The sequence below is a fragment of the Arachis ipaensis genome, chromosome B5, assembly GCF_059453495.1.
Source record: "Arachis ipaensis isolate K30076 ecotype BB chromosome B5, ASM5945349v1, whole genome shotgun sequence".
Lineage (NCBI taxonomy): Eukaryota > Viridiplantae > Streptophyta > Magnoliopsida > Fabales > Fabaceae > Arachis > Arachis ipaensis.
This window is the reverse complement of record NC_142440.1, coordinates 50,968,239-50,984,630: the sequence shown is the minus strand read 5'-3', so window position 1 is coordinate 50,984,630 and position 16,392 is coordinate 50,968,239. Positions and strand designations below refer to the sequence as shown.

The 16,392-nt window shown below is 39.0% G+C and overlaps 1 non-coding gene across 1 annotated transcript; it reads left to right on the top strand.

Annotated features, from left to right (window-relative positions):
* The first annotated feature begins 13,576 nt into the window (after positions 1-13,576).
* On the top strand, positions 13,577-13,680 carry LOC148564152 (small nucleolar RNA R71). The gene has a single exon (XR_015884104.1). It is a non-coding gene; the product is annotated as a small nucleolar RNA R71 (small nucleolar RNA).
* The last annotated feature ends 2,712 nt before the right edge of the window (positions 13,681-16,392 follow it).

Below are 16,392 nucleotides of genomic sequence, written 5' to 3'. Positions count from 1 at the left end.
CATTCACAAGAAAAGAAGACAATAGTACTAGAGTTACTTCAGAAAGACAAAGCAACTCCGACTCTCAACTCTATTCCTATCCCTGAAACACTGGTTTTACAAATACAAATTATGAATAGTTTCCTCTAATCCAACTCCTTCTGATTCCGCCTGACTAATACCTGCAAGACAACCATAGCTTGCTTCAAGCCACAATGCTTGTGGGATCGACCCTGACTCGCTCAGCTATTACTTGGATGACCCAGTGCACTTGCTAGTACTGCTGTTGTTGTACGAAATAGTGTGGGTATTGCGTACATGCGCACCATGTTTTTGGCGCCGTAGCTGGGGATTGTTGAGTTTGGACAAACTGTTAAATTGTCTTCCACGCTAGATCAGGTAATTTTTATTTTTGTTTGAGTCTTTTATTTTTGTTTTCTTTTTCTTAATTTTCGAAAATTTTAAAAATCTTTTTCAAAAATATGTTTCTTCTCTTTATTCAATTTTTGTTCTTTGTTTGAGCCTTTGAGTCTTTAATTTTTATTATCTTCTTCTTCAAATTTTTGAAAATTCAAAAAAGATTTTCAAAAATATTTTTTTTCTTTGTTTAATCCTTGCATTTTTTGAATGTGTCTATGTTCATGGGAATAGTTGCTCCTTTGAATCTTTCTTTCTAAAAATTTTCAAAAATAATTTTTCTTTGTTCAAATCTTGTTTTAATTTTTAAGTTTGGTGTTTTCTTTTTATTTTTCTTCAAATTTTTGAAAATTGTGTTTTAGTTTTCTAAAAATTTTAAGTTTAGTACTATTTTTTGTGTTCTTGAGTTCTTTGAGTCTTTAAATTTTGTTCTTCATGTTCTTGTTCATCTTCAAAGTGTTCTTGAGCCTTGCATGTGTCTTGATCTTAAAATTTTTAAGTTTATCTAAAAATTTGAAGTCTTGTGTCTTTTGTGTGTTTTTCTCTTTCATCATAAAATTTAAAAAATAAAAAATATATTTTCTAACTTATTTTCAACCATATTTTCGAAAATCTCCAATAAAAATTCAGATTTTTAATTTTAAAATTTTATCTTATCACATCTTAGTTGTCATGTTTTCAAAAATCAAAATTTTCAAAATTAAAAATCATATCTTTTTCAAAAATCTTATCTTTTTCAAAACTTATCATATCTTTTTCAAAATTCAAAAATCTCATCTTATCTTTTTTAAAATCAATTCGCTAATCTTATCTTGTTGTTTCTTATCTTATCTTTTCAAAATTCTAATTTTTAAATCATATCTTTTTCAAAATTAAATTTCAAAATCTTATCTTCTTCTAATTTCAAATTTGGATTTCACAATCTTTTCTTATTTTATCTTCATTTTTTTTAAATTAAAAATCTTTTCTTAATTAATATCTTATCTTCTCTCTCTTATTTTTCAAAACCTCCTAACTAACTTTTCCCTCTCAAATTTTCGAAAATATCTCCCTTCTTCTTTCTCATCTTTTTTAAAACCACCTAGCTAACTTTCTTCTCTCCTAATTTTCGAAAATTTCTTCTTCTCTTCCCTCCTCTATTTTCAAAAATTCAACAATTACAATTCAAATCTTTTTAAATTGATGGAACATAATTTTCGAAAAAAAAATTTAATTAATTAATTAAATAAAAATATTTTAATTCTTATTTACTTTTTCTATTAATACTTCATCTCTTCTCATCTCTATTCATTCAACTTTACTTTCATCGACTCTTTGCCTACAATTCTTTATCTTCTTTCTTTTCATCTTCACATATCACTTAGAGCTTCTTGCCAATTGGCACAGAAAGCTTTCTTGTGATTTCTCTTCAATCTTCTCAACTTTCATCCTCTCTTATTTACTCTTAACTATTATTTCCAAGGTATTTTTATTTTAATTTTTTTATCTTCTTCTTTTTCTACTTTTGACTTAAGCCTATTGGCGTGGTCTCTTCTTCTTTCTTTCTTTTCTTCTTGTTTATGACCAGAAACAGGGATAAAGAACCCCTCTTGACTCCTAATCCTGAACCTGAGAAGACTTTGAGGAGGCGTTTACAACAAGCTAAAGCACAACACTCCGGAAGAGACCTTTCAGAAAGTTTTGAACAAGAATTGGAGGACATGGCCGAACCACAAGAGGAGCCTAGAAAGGTCCTTGGTGACTTCACCATGCCTACCTCTGACTTTTATGGCAGAAGCATTACTGTACCTGCCATTAGAGCTAACAATTTTGAGTTTAAGCCTCAGTTAGTCTCTCTTTTGCAGTAGAATTGTAAATTCCATGGACTTCCATTGGAAGATCCACATCAGTTCTTGGTAAAATTCTTACAGATCCGTGATACTGTAAAGACTAATGGAGTTAATCCGGAAGTCTACAAGCTTATGCTTTTCCCCTTTGCTTTAAGAGACAGAGCTAAGTTTGGGTTGGATGCCCAACCAAGAGAGAATCTTGACTCTTAGGAAATGCTAGTTAATGCTTTTCTGGCTAAGTTCTTTCCTTCTCAAAGGATGACCAAGATTAGAGTGGAAGTTCAAACCTTCAGACAAAGAGAAGGTGAATCCCTCTATGAAGCTTGGAAAAGATACAAGCAGCTGATCAAGAGATGTCCTCCGGACATGCTCTCATAATGGTCCCTTATAGGCATGTTCTATGATGGCTTGTCTGAGATATCCAAGATTTCTTTGGATAGCTCTGCAGGTGGATCTCTCTACTTGAAGAAAACGCCTGCAGAAGCAAGAGAGCTCAATGAGATGGTTGCAAACAATCAATTCATGTACACTTCTGAGAGGAATCTTGTAAACCAATGAACCTCTCAAAAGAAAGGAGTTCATGAAATTGAGACTTTGAATGCCATCCTAGCTCATAATAAGATCTTGACCCAACAGGTCAACATGATCTCTCAACATCTCACTGGGATGCAAACTGCATCTGGCAGTAATTAGGAAGCTTCTCTTGAAGATGAAGCTTATGATCCTGATCAACCTACCATGGAGGAGGTGAATTACATAGGAGAAGTCTATGGAAACACTTACAATCCTTCATGGAGGAATTATCCTAACCTCTCATGGAAGGATCAACAGAAACCTTAGCAAGGTTTCAATCAAGGTGGTAGGAACCAGAATAGGTTCAACAATAGACCACCATTCCCATCTTCTCAAGGGAATATACAAACTTCTTAGCAGAGCCTATCTGACTTAGCCACTCTAGTCTCCAGCCTCACTAAGACCACCTACAATTTTATTAATGAAACAAGGTCCTCCTTTAGAAACTTGGTGGTACAAGTTGGTCAACTGAGTAAGAGGATCCCTAAGATCAATCTAGACACTCTTCCCAGTAATACTGAGGTTAATCTTAGAGAAGAGTACAAGGCCATAACCATGGAGGTTGAGGCTGAATTGGAGGAGAATAGGAAGGCACTGAACATCAGTGAAGAAGACTTCACTGGGCGTTCAACACCCACCAGCACAGGGATGCTGGCGAAGGACATCCCTGCTGGGCGTTCAACGCCCAGAATGCTAGAGGGGCTGGCGTTTAATGCCAGTCAGGGTGGACAACAAGGGCGTTCGACGCCCACTAAGCTCACAGAGCTGGCGTTGAATGCCAGCCCAAGCACACCCTTTGACTGCCTGAATACTACTCAAGAACCCCATAGCCCAAAACCAAAAGAAACCATAAAGACAATTGAGGTTCCTTTGAATGCACTTATGCGGTGCAGAAGTTCTGATGACTACTCATCCTCAAGTAAGGATAAAGACACTAGGGAAGAGAAAGTTGCTCATTTTCTAGGAGCTCTAATGAAGCTAAATACCAAGTTATTTGGTATAAAGCCTCTGGAGGAAGAACTTCCACTGCTTACTAAAGAACTCCATGCTTTGGCTCAGCAAGAGCTACCTCAGAAGCTTTCAGACCTTGGACGCTTTCTGACTCCTTGCACCATAGGCACTATGACCTTTGAAAAGGCTTTGTGTGACCTAGGGTCAAGTATTAACCTCATGCCACTCTCTATAATAAAGAAGCTGGGAATCCTTGAGGTACAAGTTGCACACGTCTTTTTAGAGATGGAAGACAAGACCATGAAGAAGCCATATGGCTTAGTGGAGGATGACTTGGTGAAAGTTAAAAACTACTACATCCCTGCAAACTGCATCGTCTTGGACATAAGAGAGGATGAGGATGATTGTGTCATCCTTGGAAGACCTTTTCTAGCCACAGCTAATGCTATCATTAATGTGGCTAAGGGAGAACTAACCCTAAAGTCAGGGAAGGATCACATCTTATTCAAGATGCCTCATCCCAATTCTCCCTATAAAAGAGAGATAACAGTGCAACAACTGGTGTGCTAACCCTCTCTTTCGGTGCAGAGCTCTGCAGAGCCCCCAGACATCGATTCTAAGTTTGGTGTTGGGCAGCCCTCAACAAGCTCTAAGCACAAAGGTACTAAAAAGAAAGTACCTAAAGGCTGGAAGGATAAGAAAGTACCAACTGAAGGCCTCTCACCTGACATGAGAGTTGTCTTCACTAAGAAGCCAGTCTTACCACATACAGTGAGCCGTGTCCTATCTCTAGAGCATGTAAAGTTCATCCATGAGAGGACAGGCAGAGAGTTCACTATCAAGGGGAAAAATCTGAGCCTATACTCACCTCCATAAGGAGCTAAAGGTCAAGCTAGTGACTTTAAAAGAGCGTTTGTTGGGAAGGAACCCAACTTTACTCAACCATTTATTTTCATTTTGTTTTTCCTTTTAGTTGTCAGAGTCATGATCATGTGCATCTGTCAAGAGATAGATTTCACAGCAGTGAAAATAGAACACTCCAAGTGGAGTGTTAAAGTTGAACACTAGCGAGGAAGGCCTCCTAGGCGTTCAACGCCCATCATGGGCAGCATTGCTGGCGTTGAACGCCAGCCAGGGAGCATCCCCTGGGCGTTCAAACGCTAGTGAAAGAGAGCAGGGAATCTGGAATTCCCTAGCCTCTCAAGACCAAGAGGTCCCACAGAAGCTCTACCTACCCCACCTTCTTCTTTCCCGGTGATCATATTTGCTCGAGGATGACCAAAAATCCTATGTTTGGAGTTGCAAAAGCTCTGCTTTATGACTTCTACCACTCTTAAGTATAGAAGAAGAGGATGGAGAAAACTAGGAAGCATGCACAAGAGCCTGTGCAACCGCTGATGACTTGCATCATCTACCCCTTTTACCTATCTAAAAGGACCATAAAAAGAACACAATTTCATTAAATCAATACAATTTCATGAATCAAATGATAAATATTATGGTATATTGATGCGCATAAACTAGTTATGCTACGATTTAGGAAATTGCACGATCGGCAAAATTCCTTCCGGCAAGTGCACCGGTTATCGTCAAGTAAAAACTCACAATAGAGTGAGGTCGAATCCCACAAGGATTGGTTGAGTGAGCAATTTGGATTAGAAGTGTGTTCTAGTTGAGCGGAATCAAGATTTAGATGAGAATTACGGAATGTAAAATTGGCGGGAAACGTAAATGACAAGAAATTTAAATGGCGGAATCTTAAATTGCATGAAGTAAAGAGCAGAAGCTAAATTGCTGAAATTAAAGGGAATGGGGGTGATTGCATGAATTTAATTGCAGAATATAAAGAGAAAGTGGAAATCAGAAGTGGGGAATTCATTGGGTTATAGGAGATATTGAGATCTCCGAATCAAAACATGTTTATCTCTTCCTCAACCAATGCGTTCATTGAATTTCGCTTGGCAATCTTATATGATTGGATCCCAATCCCTTGGCTCACCAATTCTCTCTAAAAACGAACAAATTCCCAATCCCTTGGTTTAAATGTTCATAAGAAGAGATGATGCTCGATCACTGATTATACCACACAGTTTCATGAACCACAATTTGGTAGGATTACATGTCACAATATCCATCCAAACCCCAATCCAATTCACTGTGAGAAAGCTTCTCTAGCATGAATCCTCCATTCCTTTCCCAAGGTTCCGAAGGATTCCAATTATGGGTAGTTTCTTTCCCAAGACAACTACCCAATGGAATTAGATCGAGAAGCTTTCTAACAAAATTCAAGAGAAAAGATTGAAGAAGAAGATAAACTATTATTGATTCATTGAATTACAATAGAGCTCCCTAACCCAATGAAAGGGGGTTTAGTGAGTCATAGCTCTGAATTCAATTACAAAGATATGAAAACTAGCCAAAAGAAAAGGTAAAAGTCCTTCCTAACTTAAATTCTATCCTATTTATACACTTTCTATATTGAGCTTCTGTTGTGTTTCTTGGGCCTTGAGGCCTCTCCCTGCTTTCCTTTTGCCTTGGGTTTATGATCCATAATCTTGATGAGGCTGTTGATCCAAATTCTGTAACATTCATTGAGCCAACTTAGTGATAATCAAATAATGACACATGACTCAATAAATTGAAATTTCAGACTCATCAATCCTTCAGGCCCAATCCCATAAACCATGATATTCAATTGGGTTTCATACCAGAGTAAGTTTAAGTTGATGTTTGTGCTCAAATACTAACTTAAACCGCAATATTTTTGGCCCAGAAACCTTTTCCAAGAGTGGCGTTTAAGTTGCAGTTTAAGCTTAAACTGCAGCTTAAACGCCAGACACTTCCAGTGATGCCTTTTGTGGAAGCACGTTTAAGCTTCAGTTTAAGGTTAAACTGAAGCTTAAACGTGGAAATGGAAGAAGGCAGCCCTGGAGGGTAACTTAGTCGAACACGTTTAAGCTTCAGTTTAAGGTTAAACTGAAGCTTAAACGTGGAGATAGAAAAGGCAGCCCTGGAGGTCGAACACGTTTAAGCTCCAGTTTAAGGTTAAACTGGAGCTTAAACGTGGAAATAGAGAAAGCCATCCTGGAGGTCGAACACGTTTAAGCTCCAGTTTAAGGTTAAACTGGAGCTTAAACGTGGAAGCTGAGAAAGGTAGCCCTGGAGGTATCGAACACGTTTAAGCTCCAGTTTAAGGTTAAACTGGAGCTTAAACGTGGAAATGGAGAAAGCAACCCTGGAGGAGAAAACTTGGTCGAACACGTTTAAGCTCCAGTTTAAGGTTAAACTGGAGCTTAAACGTGGAAATGGCTCCCTGGTGCATCTCCCATTTCTGGCGTTTAACCTCCAGTTTAAGGTTAAACTGGAGGTTAAACGTGGAAATGCTTCTTTGGTGAGACTTTCATTCTGGCGTTTAACCTCCAGTTTAAGGTTAAACTGGAGGTTAAACTTCAGTTTCAGCATTTCTTAGCCTTCATGATTCTGGCGTTTAAGCTCCAGTTTAGGCTTAAACTGGAACTTAAACTCCACATGTGATATTCAAGCTTCCTTTATTAACTTTGTTGCTTCCTTGCCTAGCCTCTTCTTCCCTGAAATCATCCAACAATTGCATCAAAGTCTTGCAAAATTTCATGAGAAATCTTCCATTCATAGCATTCAAGTAATATAACTAAAAACTCATGGAATTTGCATCAAAATCATACTGTTTGGATGGTTCATTGCTTTGTTATTCATTTAACCATTCTTGGTTACTTTAAGCTCAAGAAAATGCATAAAACCACTAAAACTAACAGAAAAATACTAGTGAAACTAGCCTAAGATGCCTTGGCATCACAACACCAAACTTAATACTTGCTTGTCCCTAAGCAAGTCCTGAGTTATTTGAGAAGAAAGTATGAAACAGAAAGCAATTATATTGGCTATATTAGCAAGCATTTGAAGTTCATCAGAAGGGTTTTATGCAGAAAGTTGCAGCATCACTTTTTCATACTTATCAGGTAAGATTATCACTTTTTCATTGCATCCATCAAACACTACTATGGCCTCTTGTTATTCTTATGTCCTTGGCACTTTTCTCTTCTTTGTTTTTCTTTTCTTTTTCTTAGAGCTCCTTTGCTCCTTGTTTGCTTGGTGTCATGTGTTGCACAAGCCTTTGGCATTTTCTTTTTCTTATCAGTGCACTACACATATCCACTTCAGGCATTTTAGTTCACATTTCTTCTTGAGACATTGGTGCCCAGCACCTCTTTGTGTGACTAAATGTTTTGTATTTAGGTTGCTCTTGATAATGGACTTTTGGTTGATAATCCCGGGTTAGTTAACCCAAGTTACCAAGTGTTGAAACACTCCTCAGAACCTATTCATCCAAGCATATCCTTAATACATAAACACCACAGGCATTTGTCTCAGAAGTTCAAACCATTGGTGCCTAGCTTATTTTCTCAATTTTTTTTGCTTTTTGGTTGCCCTTTTTCAGTGGCTTTTTCTTCTTCTTTTTCTTTCTTTTTCATGGCCGAAGACATTTATTCATCAAGATCCATAGACAGTTTTCAATTTCTACACAAAAAATGATAATTCTACACTCTATTTCCAGTGATCTGACTAAACAATCAAGCATGCATACCACCACTTAATTCTACTTGATTTGTCACTAATTGAGCCAAGTTACTTTTGTTCAAACTTTTCTTTTATTTTTGGAAACAGAACAAGCATGGCAAGCACTTGTTTAAGAAGGTGAAGTTATATCCAAACATCTAGGCATTCACTTTATTCAAAGCAATAAACAGACAAATATACTAAAAACTTCACATTCCAGAAAGATTCAACATTTACAGTTTAAACCAGAACAAGCATTTCTGTGACTGCTTAGAATGGTTGTTCCTTTCATATAATTCAAAGGTTGTTGTGTTCAGTTGATCTTTATGGTGGAACACCAAACTTAGAGTTACACATTCCCCTTTGAATTATTGATCCACGAATTCATTGTTTGGTGTGAAACACCAAACTTAATTCTTTGCAATGCATAGAAACTACTTCACCCTTTTTATTGAAACAAATAAAAGAAACAGCAAAAGGGTATTACCTCAGGTTGGGTTGCCTCCCAACAAGCGCTTCTTTAACGTCATTAGCTTGACGGTCAGCTTCCTCAGTTGAGGTGATATTTAACCTTGTCCTTCTCCTCCACATCTCCCAAGTAATGTTTGAGTCTTTGACCGTTCACAATGAAGGTTCGTTGTGACTTTTCTTCCATGATTTCTACTTGTCCATATTTGGAGACCTTGGTGACAAGGAATGGTCCAGACCACCTTGATTTTAGCTTCCCTGGAAATAGCTTCAGCCTAGAATTGTAGAGCAATACTTTTTGTCCTTCTTCAAATTTCCTTGGGGCTATGTTGCTGTCATGCTTCTTCTTTGCTCTTTCTTTGTAAATTTTGGCATTCTCATAAGCTTCAGCTCTGAATTCTTCCAACTCTTGAATTTGCAACATCCTTCTTTCTCCAGCAGCTTTGCTGTCCAAGTTCAAAAGTTTCAAGGCCCAGTATGCCTTGTGCTCCAACTCCAGTGGCAAATGGCAAGCTTTTCCGTATACTAGTTGGTAAGGAGACATTCCAATTGGTGTTTTGAAAGCTGTCCTATATGCCCAAAGAGCATCATCTAGCTTAATCGACCAGTCCTTCCTTGAAGTTCCCACAGTCTTTTCCAGGATCCTTTTGAGTTCTCTGTTAGATATTTCGGCTTGCCCACTTGTTTGTGGATGGTATGGTGTGGCTACCTTGTGTTTGACTCCATATTTTAGAAGCAATGCCTCTAATGGTTTGTTGCAGAAGTGGCTTCCTCCATCACTGATGATTGCTCTTGGAACCCCAAAACGGCAAAAAATGTGTTTTCTGAGGAAGTTCATGACTACCTTATTATCATTGGTTGGAGTTGCTATCGCTTCAACCCATTTGGAGACATAGTCTACTGCCACAAGAATGTAATTATTTGAGTATGAGGAGGGAAAGGGTCCCATGAAATCTATCCCCCATACATCAAACAATTCAAGTTCCAGAATGAATTGTTGTGGCATTTCATTTCTTCTTGGCAGGTTCCCCGCTTTCTGGCATTCATGGCAGTGCTTCACTAGTTCCTTTGCATCTTTGAAGATAGTGGGCCAATAAAAACCACACTGCAACACCTTAGCTGCTGTTCTTTCTCCTGCAAAATGTCCTCCATAAGTGGAGCCATGGCAGTCCCATAAGACTTCCCTTCCTTCTTCCTCTGATATGCATCTTCTGAGTATGCCATCGGAACATTTTTTGAACAAGTATGGTTCGTCCCAGATGAAGTATTTGGCATCATTTACCAATTTCTTCCTTTGATGCTTGTTAAATTCCAACGGCAAACTCCCAGTGGCCTTGAAGTTTGCTATGTCTGCAAACCAGGGTGCTTTGTGAATTACCATGAGTTGTTCATCAGGAAAGCACTCATTTATATGTGTGCTTTGCGCGCTTCCTTCTTCACATGGTATCCTTGATAAATGGTCTGCCACCTTGTTCTCTACACCCTTCTTGTCTTTGATTTCAATGTCAAATTCCTGCAACAAAAGAACCCATCTAATAAGTCTTGGTTTGGATTCTTGTTTAGCAAGTAAGTATTTTAAAGCTGAATGATCAGTGAAGACAATGACTTTAGATCCAATGAGATAGGATCTAAATTTGTCAAATGCAAAGACTATTGCCAAGAGTTCTTTTTCAGTGGTTGTGTAATTCCTTTGGTTATCATTCAAGACTTTACTGGCATAATAAATTACATGTACCAAATTGTCTTTCCTTTGTCCTAACACTGCCCCAATAGCAAGGTCTGATGCATCACACATCAGTTCAAAAGGTAAGTTCCAATCAGGTGGGGCAATGATAGGTGCAGAGGAAAGTTTTTGCTTCAAAAGTTCATAGGCTAGCATGCAATTTTTATCAAATACAAAGGGTGTATCAGAGACAAGCAAGTTACTCAAAGGTTTGGCTATTTTAGAAAAGTCTCTAATAAACCTTCTGTAAAAACCAGCGTGTCCCAAAAAACTCCTAACTGCCTTGACATTACTTGGTGGAGGTAGTTTTTCAATGAGTTCCACCTTAGCTCTGTCCACCTCAATGCCTCTATTAGAGATTTTGTGGCCAAGGACTATTCCTTCTGTGACCATGAAATGACATTTTTCCCAATTTAATACTAGGTTAGTCTCTTGGCACCTCTTAAGCACCAAGGCAAGGTGGTGTAGGCAGCTAGGAAAAGAATCTCCAAACACAGAAAAATCATCCATGAAGACCTCAATAAATTTTTCAATCATGTCCGAAAAGATGGACAGCATGCATCTTTGGAAAGTGGCAGGTGCATTGCACAATCCAAAGGGCATGCGTCTATAAGCAAAAACTCCATATGGACAAACAAATGATGTTTTCTCTTGATCTCTAGGATCAACTATTATCTGATTATAGCCTGAGTATCCATCCAAAAAGCAATAGTAAGCATGTCCTACAAGCCTTTCAAGCATCTGATCCATGAATGGGAGTGGGAAATGATCTTTTCTGGTGGCTTCATTGAGCTTCCTGTAGTCTATGCACATCCTCCACCCAGTGACAGTTCTTGTGGGTATGAGTTCGTTCCTCTCATTTGGCACCACAGTTATGCCACCTTTCTTGGGAACTACATGGATGGGACTAACCCATGGGCTATCAGAAATGGGGTAGATTACCCCTGCCTGCCATAACTTCATGACCTCCTTTTGTACCACTTCTTTCATGACGGGATTCAATCTTCTCTGAGCTTGGATGGAGGGTCTAGCATCCTCTTCTAACAAGATTTTATGCATGCATATGGATGAACTTATCCCCTTCAAATCAGCTAGGGTCCATCCAATGGCATCTTGATGAGTTTGTAGCACCTTGATCAATTCTTCTTCCTGTTCTTGACTCAGGGCAGAGCTAATGATAACAGGATGACTCTCATCACTACCCAAGTATGCATACTTGAGATTAGGGGGCAATGCTTTGAGCTCAGGTTTTGGTGCTTCCTTCTCTTCTTTCACTATCTCTGGCATGTTTGGCATGGTTGTTTCAGCAGCCTCGATGTCACTAACTTCTATGTCCTTGGTGAACTCCTCCTCTGCCACTTCCTTTGTTGTTTCCTCAAAGGTTTCTTGTACTGCAATGTCCACTACATCCACCCTCATGCATTCCCTTAGTGATTCTGATGGATAGCTCATTGCCTTGAATACGTTAAACACCAATTTCTCATCATGTAGTCTAAGAGTGAGTTCACCCTTTTGTACATCTATGATGGCTCCAGCAGTAGCCAGGAAGGGTCTTCCCAGAATTATTGAAGCTTTGGCTTCTTCCTCCATATCTAACACCACAAAATCAGCAGGAAATATAAAATCTCCCACCTTCACCAACAAATCCTCAACTATCCCATGAGGGAATTTAAAAGTTCGATTTGCCAATTGGAGGGCCATTCTTGTTGGTTTGGCTTCCTCAATCTTCATTCTTCTCATCATTGTTAGAGACATCAAATTGATACTGGCCCCTAAGTCACACAAGGCCTTCTCCACCATGACTTCTCCTATGATGCAGGGGATTTGGAAACTGCCTGGATCCTTCAATTTCTGAGGCAATTTGTGCTGGATGATGGCACTGCATTCTTCAGTTAACAACACAGTTTCCTCGTTTCTCCAGCTTCTTTTCTTGGTCATTAATTCCTTTAAGAATTTTGCATAGAGTGGCATTTGCTCTATTGCCTCAGCAAACGGAATGTTGATTTGAAGCTTCTTGAAAATCTCCAAGAACCTGGAGAATTGGCCATCCTTTTCACTTTTCATCAAACGTTGAGGATATGGTGCTTTAGGTGTATAAGGCTTCAGGACCTCTTTTTCTTTTTCTTTTGTTGCAGACGATGTAAAAGATTGTCCTTGTTCCTTATCTCTCACATTTTCCTTTGCTTCATCCTCTGTGGTTTCCTTTGAGATCTCCTTTAGATTCTTTCCGCTTCTGAGGGTTATGGCCTTACATTCTTCCCTTGCAATAGCCTTGGCAGCATGAGAAACGCTTGTCCCAGGGGTTTGCTTAGACAAATACGCAATTTGATTTTCTAGCTTCTGGATGGCAGCTCCTTGGTTTTGCAGGTTAGAATTTACTTCTTCCTTAAAAGCTTTCAATTCGGTTATGTCTTGACTCATGGTTGCAAGCATTCCTTCTATCCTGTTTAATTGATCTTGAAATTGTTGGTTCGGATTAGGTTGGGTAGGTTGATTATTTTGGCCATGATATGGTGGTTGAGAGTAAGTGTTTTGTGTGGCTTGGTATGATCTTTGGTTGGAGTTTTGGTATGTGGACTTGTTATGTTGGTTTTGCTGGTTTCCCCACCCAAAGTTTGGGTGATTTTTCCAGCCTGGGTTGTAAGTGTTGGAATGTGGATCATATGGTTGCCTTTGTTGATTTCCTACATAATTGGCCTCTTCCCAATCACCTCCTTCAGTGCTTTCTTCCTCTTGATCTTGTGTGTGTATTGCAGCCACTTGTTTTGTTTCTAATTTCCTGGTGAGCTCTGCTAGTTGCTTGGCAAACACCTTGTTTTGGGCTAGAATTGTATCAACATGGTTCAGCTCCATGACTCCCTTAGTGTTGTGTCTCTCTGATGCATAGTAGTACTCATTCTCAGCCACTGTCTCAATCACTTCAATGGCTTCTTCCACAGTCTTTTTCCTGTTCAATGAACCTCCTGATGAATGGTCTACAGCCTTCCTTGATTCATAAGATAGTTCATCATAGAAAATATGCAATTGCACCCAGTCATGGAACATGTCTGGTGGGCATTTCCTTGTCAAATCCTTGAATCTCTCCCATGCCTCGTAGAGAGTTTCACCATCTTGTTGTCTAAAAGTCTGAACCTCAGATCGAAGCCTATTGACCTTTTGTGGGGGGTAGAAACGTGCCAGAAACTTGCTTTCCACCTCGTCCCAGGTTGTTAGGCTCCCCCTTGGGAATGATTCCAGCCACTTAGCTGCCTTGTCCCTAAGTGAAAATGGGAACAAAAGCAGTTTATAGGCATCTTCCTGGACTCCATTGGACTTCACAGTGTCGCAAATTCTCAGGAATTTTGTGAGATGTTGGTTTGGGTCTTCATTAGCACTTCCACCAAATGAACAATCATTCTCCACAAGTGATATTAGCTGTGGTTTGAGCTCAAAATTGTTGGCCTGAATGGGTGGTTTCTGGATGCTGCTACCACAATTCCCAGAGGTTGGGTTTATGTATGAACTAAGAACCCTCCTCTCAGGAATGGCATTGTTTCCATCAGCTCTCTCATGGTTGTGAACTTCTCTATCCATGTTGAGATCTAAAGCTTCCTCAAAATTGTCCTCAGATTCTCCTTCAGATTCTTCTTCTCCCAGTACTCTCTTCCCTCTTGCTTCCCTTCTCAGTCTATGAAGGGTCCTCTCTGGTTCGGTATATGGAGAAGTTGATGTCTCTCCTCTCCTACCTGTCATACAAGAACACAGCACAGGCAACAAACAAGTGAAATATTCTTGGTTAATGGAAGAGTATGGTTAGAGCAGTTGAGGAATTAATTCAAACAGTTAGTGAGTCAGTGAGTTAGTTGCTTGAATTTAAAGGCATAAAGAAAGAAAGCATGTAACAGAGTGCAGAAATTAAAATTCAACAAGTAACGTGTACTGAATCAATCAAAACAAAAAAAAATGCTCAATCTAGTTAACTTCCAATTTGAGAATTGTCAATCGAAAACCAATCCCCGGCAACGGCGCCATAAACTTGATGCGCATAAACTAGTTATGCTACGATTTAGGAAATTGCACGATCGGCAAAATTCCTTCCGGCAAGTGCACCGGTTATCGTCAAGTAAAAACTCACAATAGAGTGAGGTCGAATCCCACAAGGATTGGTTGAGTGAGCAATTCGGATTAGAAGTGTGTTCTAGTTGAGCGGAATCAAGATTTAGATGAGAATTGCGGAATGTAAAATTGGCGGGAAACGTAAATGACAAGAAATTTAAATGGCGGAATCTTAAATTGCATGAAGTAAAGAGCAGAAGCTAAATTGCTGAAATTAAAGGGAATGGGGGTGATTGCATGAATTTAATTGCAGAATATAAAGAGAAAGTGGAAATCAGAAGTGGGGAATTCATTGGGTTATAGGAGATATTGAGATCTCCGAATCAAAACATGTTTATCTCTTCCTCAACCAATGCGTTCATTGAATTTTGCTTGGCAATCTTATATGATTGGATCCCAATCCCTTGGCTCACCAATTCTCTCTAAAAACGAACAAATTCCCAATCCCTTGGTTTAAATGTTCATAAGAAGAGATGATGCTCGATCACTGATTATACCACACAGTTTCATGAACCACAATTTGGTAGGATTACATGTCACAATATCCATCCAAACCCCAATCCAATTCACTGTGAGAAAGCTTCTCTAGCATGAATCCTCCATTCCTTTCCCAAGGTTCCGAAGGATTCCAATTATGGGTAGTTTCTTTCCCAAGACAACTACCCAATGGAATTAGATCGAGAAGCTTTCTAACAAAATTCAAGAGAAAAGATTGAAGAAGAAGATAAACTATTATTGATTCATTGAATTACAATAGAGCTCCCTAACCCAATGAAAGGGGGTTTAGTGAGTCATAGCTCTGAATTCAATTACAAAGATATGAAAACTAGCCAAAAGAAAAGGTAAAAGTCCTTCCTAACTTAAATTCTATCCTATTTATACACTTTCTATATTGAGCTTCTGTTGTGTTTCTTGGGCCTTGAGGCCTCTCCCTGCTTTCCTTTTGCCTTGGGTTTATGATCCATAATCTTGATGAGGCTGTTGATCCAAATTCTGTAACATTCATTGAGCCAACTTAGTGATAATCAAATAATGACACATGACTCAATAAATTGAAATTTCAGACTCATCAATCCTTCAGGCCCAATCCCATAAACCATGATATTCAATTGGGTTTCATACCAGAGTAAGTTTAAGTTGATGTTTGTGCTCAAATACTAACTTAAACCGCAATATTTTTGGCCCAGAAACCTTTTCCAAGAGTGGCGTTTAAGTTGCAGTTTAAGCTTAAACTGCAGCTTAAACGCAGACACTTCCAGTGATGCCTTTTGTGGAAGCACGTTTAAGCTTCAGTTTAAGGTTAAACTGAAGCTTAAACGTGGAAATGGAAGAAGGCAGCCCTGGAGGGTAACTTAGTCGAACACGTTTAAGCTTCAGTTTAAGGTTAAACTGAAGCTTAAACGTGGAGATAGAAAAGGTAGCCCTGGAGGTCGAACACGTTTAAGCTCCAGTTTAAGGTTAAACTGGAGCTTAAACGTGGAAATAGAGAAAGCCATCCTGGAGCTTAAACGTGGAAATGGTTCCCTGGTGCATCTCCCATTTCTGGCGTTTAACCTCCAGTTTAAGGTTAAACTGGAGGTTAAACGTGGAAATGCTTCTTTGGTGAGACTTTCATTCTGGCGTTTAACCTCCAGTTTAAGGTTAAACTGGAGGTTAAACTTCAGTTTCAGCATTTCTTAGCCTTCATGATTCTGGCGTTTAAGCTCCAGTTTAGGCTTAAACTGGAACTTAAACTCCACATGTGATATTCAAGCTTCCTTTATT